This window comes from Haematobia irritans, chromosome 5, assembly GCF_050003625.1.
Source record: "Haematobia irritans isolate KBUSLIRL chromosome 5, ASM5000362v1, whole genome shotgun sequence".
Taxonomy (NCBI): Eukaryota; Metazoa; Arthropoda; class Insecta; order Diptera; family Muscidae; genus Haematobia; species Haematobia irritans.
In genome coordinates this window covers 137,285,875-137,294,410 of record NC_134401.1, presented here as the reverse complement: position 1 = coordinate 137,294,410, position 8,536 = coordinate 137,285,875, and positions in this window count along the sequence as shown.

Sequence of the window (8,536 nt, the reverse complement as noted above, 5' to 3'; positions counted from 1 at the left end):
TATGACATATTGTTGATATATTAGCTGTTCTTTGGGAACTTTTATGACCGGTTTATTGACGTATGCGTACATATGAGTGGTCATATGGCCAGTTTTTGAAAAGGTAGCGGATTTATGTCGATGGAAAGGCAACAATTTCAGTGTTGTTTCCTTTGTAAACATGAAAAAACTGCACATAAAACAAAAAAACGGAATGGAACGATACGCCAGCAATGACCTTGAAAGACTATAGTGCTTACATAAGTAATGAATACACACACATTAATAGCTTAATGTATTGGTTTACATATACTTAAATAAAAACAAATTGTGTGTATGCTTTCATTGTATTAAAAAAAGTTAAAATATACAATAAAGATAGCCAAAAATTTTAATTCTAAAATTATGTTTAGTCACAAAAATTAATTGTTCACTTACCCCCCATTTACATCAACCGACCATTTATTCATTCACATTATTTTAAGGTATTCGTTTTTCAATTTTCCCTTAGTTTTATTCTTCGTCTCTGTTTTAATTTTCGCACTTTATACTTAAACGTGTTTGTCATGCTTCATTGCTTTGGATTGCGGAAGACTATGGAAAAAACGGGCTGGTTGGCTAGTCTGGCTGTATTCACAGTGTGGTGGTGGTTGGGTTTAATCATTTATCTACGAATATTCTTTAAGGTCAGCTAATCGTTTTTGTTTTTGCAAAAAACAAGGGATGACCAATGATAATAGTAATAATTCGATATAATCAGCTTGGCAGTGTAATAAATACTTTATCTGACAAAGGAAACAATATATGTTGAATGATGTTGAAGTGTTAAATTATAGTGATGACGCTTTTCAAAGGTATATTGTGAGGAGAAGGAAACAAAAGACTTAAGACACAAACCTCATAAAAGATTTTTTTTTATTTATTTGAATTAATTTTTATTTTTTTAACAAAACAAAACCTTAGATAAGGTCTTTTTACAGAAATTTTAATTTCAAAAAAAAAAATATTAAATAATCTCAAGAAGGCACACTGATGTCCAAAAAAAATTTATTTTTTTTAATTTGTCAAAAATGTTTTAAATTTTCCAAAAAAAATGAATAATTTAGTAAATTTTTGAGAGCAATAAAATGTTGGGTGGAAACCAAACAAACCATGCTATATATACTGAAAAAACAGTGAACCAACCAGGAAGAAAACTTTCTGTTAATTTTAGAAAATTTTGAATATTTGTAGAAAATTTTAACTAAACAGTATTACAAACGTTGGCATCATGCCGATGTCATAAAAATAAGTAAATACTTTTTAGATATTCAAGAAAATTTATTAGACATAACTAAGTTTTTTCACTTGTTGAAGAAAATTTTGTAGTTTGAAGGAAAAACTTGGGGTTCAAAATTGCAAGAATGTCTTTAGTGACATACGAAGTTCATGATGGACGCATTTTGGGTAAAATTTACAAATTTAAAGAAATTCTGAACTATTTTGTAGAAGACACGAATTTAGTTATATTTTTTTCTTCGCTTTTAGTTAATTTAACTAACGTACACAAAAATTTATTAGAGTAAAGGAAACTTTCTCCAAACATAATAATTCCATGAACTAAAATAAAGTTAAATTGGCTTTAGTGAAATAGAGAGTTCACTTTTTTTCGAGTGTAGCATTTTATTAAAATTTTGTAAAAACGGTGACCTATATACAAAAAATAGAAATAGTCGGACTAATTGGTAGGGATAAATTGTTACAAAAATTCTAATTTCAACAAAATTTTATTAAATAATTTCAAGATGACAAACACATGTACAAATTAAAATGTTCAATATATTTGTTAAAAATTTGCCAAAAAAAAAATTCCAACAAATTAAATATTTAGAAAAAAAAAACAAAAAACTTAAGACGCAAACCTCACAAATGATTTTTTATTTCGTTTAATTAATTTTCACTTTAATAACTTAACCTTAGATAAGGTTTTTTTAAAATTTCAACAAGATTTTATTAAAAAAATTTTAGAGAAATTTTCCAAAAAACTAAATATTTAGAAATTATTTCGAAACAAAAAACTTAAGATGCAAACCTCACAAATGATGTTTTATTTCGTTTAAATTATTTTTACTTTATTAAATAATTTCAAGATGACTTTTTTTAATTTTTTCAAAACAATTATAAGTTTAAAGAAAATGTTGTCAAAAATATTAAAATTTTTGAAAAATTTTCGGAATAATAAAATTTTGGGTGGAGATTTCAAATTTGGACACAATTGCTTCAATCGAAGTGTATAGTATATTTAGTATATTTTAAGCATTGTATAGTATAGTATATTTTAAACATTAATCATTACTTTTTATCGAAAACAATTATTTGCCCTTTATATTCCTATTAAAGCTATTATATTCAAATTTACCAAAAACGCATCACATTAAATGAAAATTTTGTTAAAATATTGTTGTTGAATTGTCTATGCATCTAACAACGCCTTTAACATTGCTTCGTGGTTTCTTTGTAGTGTTTGCGGTTCTCTCGTCTCAATTAACACGAAAGTTATCGATAATGACAACAACGTCATACTGTATTGACATCTTATGCAAATACCAGGTTCTTTGTGTCATCAAGTGTTAATAGGGCTTAATGCACATGTTGACAAAATGTTATTAACATTAAATCAATATTGACAGTTTACCATTTTGAGTTTTGTTGTACAAAAATAGCAAAGTGCGGGAGGTATAAGAAAAAACATTTTATCTCAAGCATTATATGGGTATTGTTGAATGAAAACATATTCACTCAATGGATAAACAAAAGACTTAAGACAAAACAAATACCCTAATCTTAAGCTTGTATTTTTCGAAGATTAACACATAGCTTATGTTATTGCTATAGTGAAACAGTCATGAGATATATCAATGCTATTGATCATCTGCTGATGTCTTTTGTAAAACACAAAATAAAGTTCATATTTCATTTTTATCGACTTTTCTGTTTGCTCTCTTGTAATGCTTTATTAATTACAACTCTAACCAATTCAAAATTATTAGCTGCATTATCAGATTTTCGTTCTTATAAAACTTTAGAAGCTTGTTTATGATTGATATATTCATTTAGATTTATTTTTAACTCATATTACAAAACAATAAAGCCGACAGGTGGTTTAATAATTTATTTTGTGGTTGTTGCAGTGACTACATTTTTTGTATATTTTTCTGTTCTTATTTCTGTAGTAATAGGATATGGTTCCGATTACTTTGTATATATATTTGGAATGCAATCACTTTATCACATCACTTTTTATATATATTATATAGGGAGCCACCGTGGTGCAATGGTTAGCATGCCCGCCTTGCATACACAAGGTCGTGGGTTCGATTACTGCTTCGACCGAACACCAAAAAGTTTTTCAGCGGTGGATTATCCCACCACAGTAATGCTGGTGACATTTCTGAGTGTTTCAAAGCTTCTCTAAGTGGTTTCACTGCAATGTGGAACGCCGTTCGGACTCGGCTATAAAAAGGAGGTCCCTTGTCATTGAACTAAACTTCGAATCGGCCAGCACTCAATGATAAGAGAGAAGTTCACCAATGTGGTATCACAATGGACTGAATAGACTAAGTGAGCCTGATACATCGGGCTGTCACCTAACCTAACGTATTATACAATTACTGAGGACGACAGATTTTAATTACCACTTTTAAAACTGTATTTATTAAAAAACAAGTAAGGCCGTAGACGACTATATTATACGCTGCACCGCTTTGTAGATCCACGTTTTCGTTACCATATCAAATCCGTCAAATGTGTTGGGTTTTTTGTTCCCATATACCATATGTTTAAATCTGATACGATCTGGACAAAATTTGTTACATTTCTACGTAATCTATAGACTTATGCCTATATTCATAATAATTTACTGAAGGTTTATCGAAGGAATTTGTATGGTAATAGTAGGTTTAAATTTTATGTAAACTTTTATAAATATGGGGGTTAAAATGTAAGTCGGCTAATGCCCTGGGGTGGAACACAATGTTAGAAAAAAAAAAATATGGAAAACATTTACATCTGAAGCAATTTTTAAGCAACTTCGCAACCGTGTACTTATGATTTATCGGTCGATAGATATCTATTAGAAGTACAGGAAAGTCTTGAGTCATTTTTAAAAGTTTTCGACAGTGGCGATATAATTCTACACTCTGTGGAAAATTTCACGTAAATCGGATTACAACTTTGATTTCGGTGGTCTTATGAGGGAACATCGGGTGAAAGATATATATATATATATATATATATATATATATATATATATATATATATATATATATATATATATATATATATATATATATATATATATATATATATATATATATATATATATATATATATATATATATATATATATATATATATATATATATATATATATATATATATATATATATATATATATATATATATATCTTTCACCCGATGTTCCCTCATAAGACCACCGAAATCAAAGTTGTAATCCGATTTACGTGAAATTTTCCACAGAGTGTAGAATTATATCGCCACTGTCGAAAACTTTTAAAAATGACTCAAGACTTTCCTGTACTTCTAATAGATATCTATCGACCGATAAATCATAAGTACACGGTTGCGAAGTTGCTTAAAAATTGCTTCAGATGTAAATGTTTTCCATATTTTTTTTTTTCTAACATTGTGTTCCACCCCAGGGCATTAGCCGACTTACATTTTAACCCCCATATTTATAAAAGTTTACATAAAATTTAAACCTACTATTACCATACAATATATATATATATATATATATATATATATATATATATATATATATATATATATATATATATATATATATATATATATATATATATATATATATATATATATATATATATATATATATATATATATATATATATATATATATATATATATATATATATATATATATATATATATATATATATATATATATATATATATATATATATATATATATATATATATATATATATAGGTCCCATATATATCTTTCGCCCGATATAGACTTATATGGCCCCAGAGGCCAGAGGTTTAGCCCAATTTGGTTGAAATTTTGCACTAGGAGTACAATTATTTTGCCCGATTTTCTGTTATATGACCACAGAGTTCAAAGTTGTAGTCCGATTTACGTGAAATTTTGCACAGGGAGTAGAATTTATATACTAAGTATACATGTCAAATTTGGTTGAAATCGATTCAGATTTCTATATAGCTTCCATATATATGCTTTTCCGATTTGGGCAAAAATGCCCAAAATACCCACATTTTCCACATAAAATCGCTACTGCTAAGTCGAAAACTTGTAAAAGTGACTCAAATTTTCCTTTATTTCTAATACATATCTATCGACCGATAAATCATAAATACACTTTTGCGAAGTTGCCTCCAAATTGGTTCAGATTAATATGTTTCCCATATTTTTTTTACTAACATAGTGTACCATCCCAGGGCATTAGCCGACTTAAATTTTAAGTCTACAGATTATAAATTTTGTTCAGATGGAGTCAGATTTAAATGTATGTATTTGGGACAAAAACCTTTATATATAGCACCCAACACATTTGACGGATTTGATATAGTATCGAAAATGTGGATTTACAAAATGGTGCTGGGTATAATATAGTCGGCCCCGCCCGACTTTAGACTTTCCTTACTTGTTTTTATAGAAAATTTTGTCAAAATTTTATTTTTTATAGAAAATTTTATTTCTATAGAAAATTTTGTCAAAATTTTATTTCTATAGCAAATTTTCTCAGAATTTTCTCAAAATTTTATTTCTATAGAAAATTTTGTCAAAATTTTATTTCTATAGAAAATTTTGTCAAAATTTTATTTTTTATAGAAAATTTTGTTAAAAGTTTATTTCTATAGAAAATTTTGTCAATTTTTTTTTCTATAGAAAATGAAGCCGTCCGTGAGTAATTTTGCCAAAGACACTTTGTGTCTATTTCACCTCCTTTAGGGTGTACCTAACTTATAATACCCTATTCCACAGTGTGGCGCAGGGTATATTTATACAAAAATGCAAATCAAATTAATTTAAAAATATTAATAATAGAAATATTCTTATTATATTTCTATAAAATAAAGTTAATATTTACAAATTTATACAAAAACATGTTTATTAAAAAAAAATATTTGCCATCAATTATTTGTTTTATAAAAATTAGAATTTAAAAAATACACACATTTTTACGTTCAATATTACACAATATATTATTAAAAATGTTTAATAAAATATAATAAGATTTTGTTAAAAAAAAAAAACAAATAAGGTAATTAACCTGCTATTGCCAAAAGTCTTCCGAGTTTCCACTACCTCACTAGCTACTAATTTTTCTAATATCTATTTAAGTTTATTTCCATATGCCCCGAGCAAATTTATACTTATAAAACTCTTAACCATTTAATGGAAACTATTTGCCATTTGTGATTTTCAAAATTAGTAACATTTAATTTGTTTTCATTTTTTGAACCGGATTTTGTTAACGTCTTTTTGTTTCGGAAACAAAAAAAAAACATTTGAATATTCTTGAAGTAAAAATAAATTAAATTAGTGTTTTTTATATTGTTTTTATTTTTTTGTTTATTAAACTGGTTTACTTGATGGTTTCAAAGCTTTGCATGACTATGGGTGTATTAAAACTTAATTTAAACATTTAACATATGAAGTTTAAACAAAAAAAAAAAAGATTGAGGAAAAAAATTCTATATGTACACAAGAACTCTTATTGTTTCTTTGAAGAAGTAGTAGAGTCAACTTGGTGGCTTGGCGACCCACCCAAAAAATAGCCACCCTACTCAGTATGATCTACATCTGGCAATCACTCAGTCATTCACTATTTTGGACATAAACTGTAGCTCATATCAGTTGTCATTTTTCACTAGTAGTGGTAAGTTATTGTTCACAAATAAAGAAAAATCTAAAACCTTAAGATAAGAAGGAAGGGCCGAGGGGTCCAATCGAATTGATATAGAATATCTTATATATATGGTTGTTTGTTGTTTTGTATCATGGTGTTTAGTCAGATCAGCGTTTTTTTTAGCGTACTTTCAAGGTTGTTTAGGCAACACAAGAATCAAAACCAGATTGTTATATTTTAGTGTAGAGTTTGTTTTCTTACTTTTTTTATTTATATGTCTTTTTTCTTTAATGAAAAGTTAACGCCATCAGCAGCCGCCTGCCACGGCATCTAACAAACAATGGTCTTAATAACTTAATAACAATAATCGTTGTTGTTATTTTTTTTTTCTTAATATTTGGGGTTTTTCTATTCGCTCAGGAAATATATGCTACACCTTTTTTGGGATTGGTAGTTGTTCAATTTTCATTTAAATTCTTAGCGTTTTTAATACAACAATTTTGGCCATTGATCTTTTGTAGAAAGGGAAACGTTATAATTATATAATATATTTTTAGCATTTTTTGTCCCTCTGATTTATGTTATTTTTTATATAAATCACCATGAATACATGGCAATTATTTTATGAATTCATAAAGTGTTATGAACTCATAACACTAGCATATGAATGATGTTGTCAAATTGTTCTGTCTTAAATTTATGATTCATAACTTCTAAAATCGAATGGGTAATTAGATTGGTTTATGACCATTGTGTTATAGTTTAGTGTGAATTTTGAAAGTATGCCAACCATAAGTTGGCTCAATGAACATTAATGAGCAATAAGTGAAGTAATTAAAGAGCAATAAGCATAAATAATTTTTTTTATGTATTATTATTTTTTTTTTATTATTATAATAACGTCTCTTAGTTCGGCTAGATTAAATTTTACAACTATGTATCATGGATTTGATTCATCAGAATTGTTTGAAGGAAATCTTGAAAAGCATAAGTTATGGATCGATTGAATTGTATGATTGAATTGTAAATATACACAAAAGATGCCGCAATTCTAATCATTAAATTTTGATTTGTCCAGATTTTAATTGTTTTTTAATTTCTATTGAGTGTAATCCTCTTCCATGCCTCTTCAACTTTGCAAAATTTCTGGCAAATTGGTTCAGAATAAGGAACAGCTTCCAGATTTTTTTTTTAATTTTCACAAAATTTCGATTCGTATCTTTTTAAATCGGCCGACACGTATATATGGAAGCTTTACATACAGCGTGGGTGATATGTATTACAACCAACTTCAGGCTGCCATCATTTCGAAATAGCATATTTATTTCAATGACAGATCATTTTATTGTATACAAGCTTACAAAAGCATTTGATCAATTGCATTCAAAAATAAAGTTATTCGTTATTCAAGCTGGAAAACCGCAAGTGGTTATCGTTAGAGTCCTCCAGCTTTTGAATGTCAATAAATCTTTTGTTTCTTTTACCATTGTCATTATCGTGTTACTGGCAGTTTTGCATCGCGTCCAAAAAGTGGACGAAAAAAACAGTAACAATATCACACTGTTGTTGTAGAAAACTTGGTCATGAGCTGAACATATCGCGAGAACGTATGCAACACATATTGAAAAATGACTCTGGATTAAAACCAGTGAAAAGTGTAA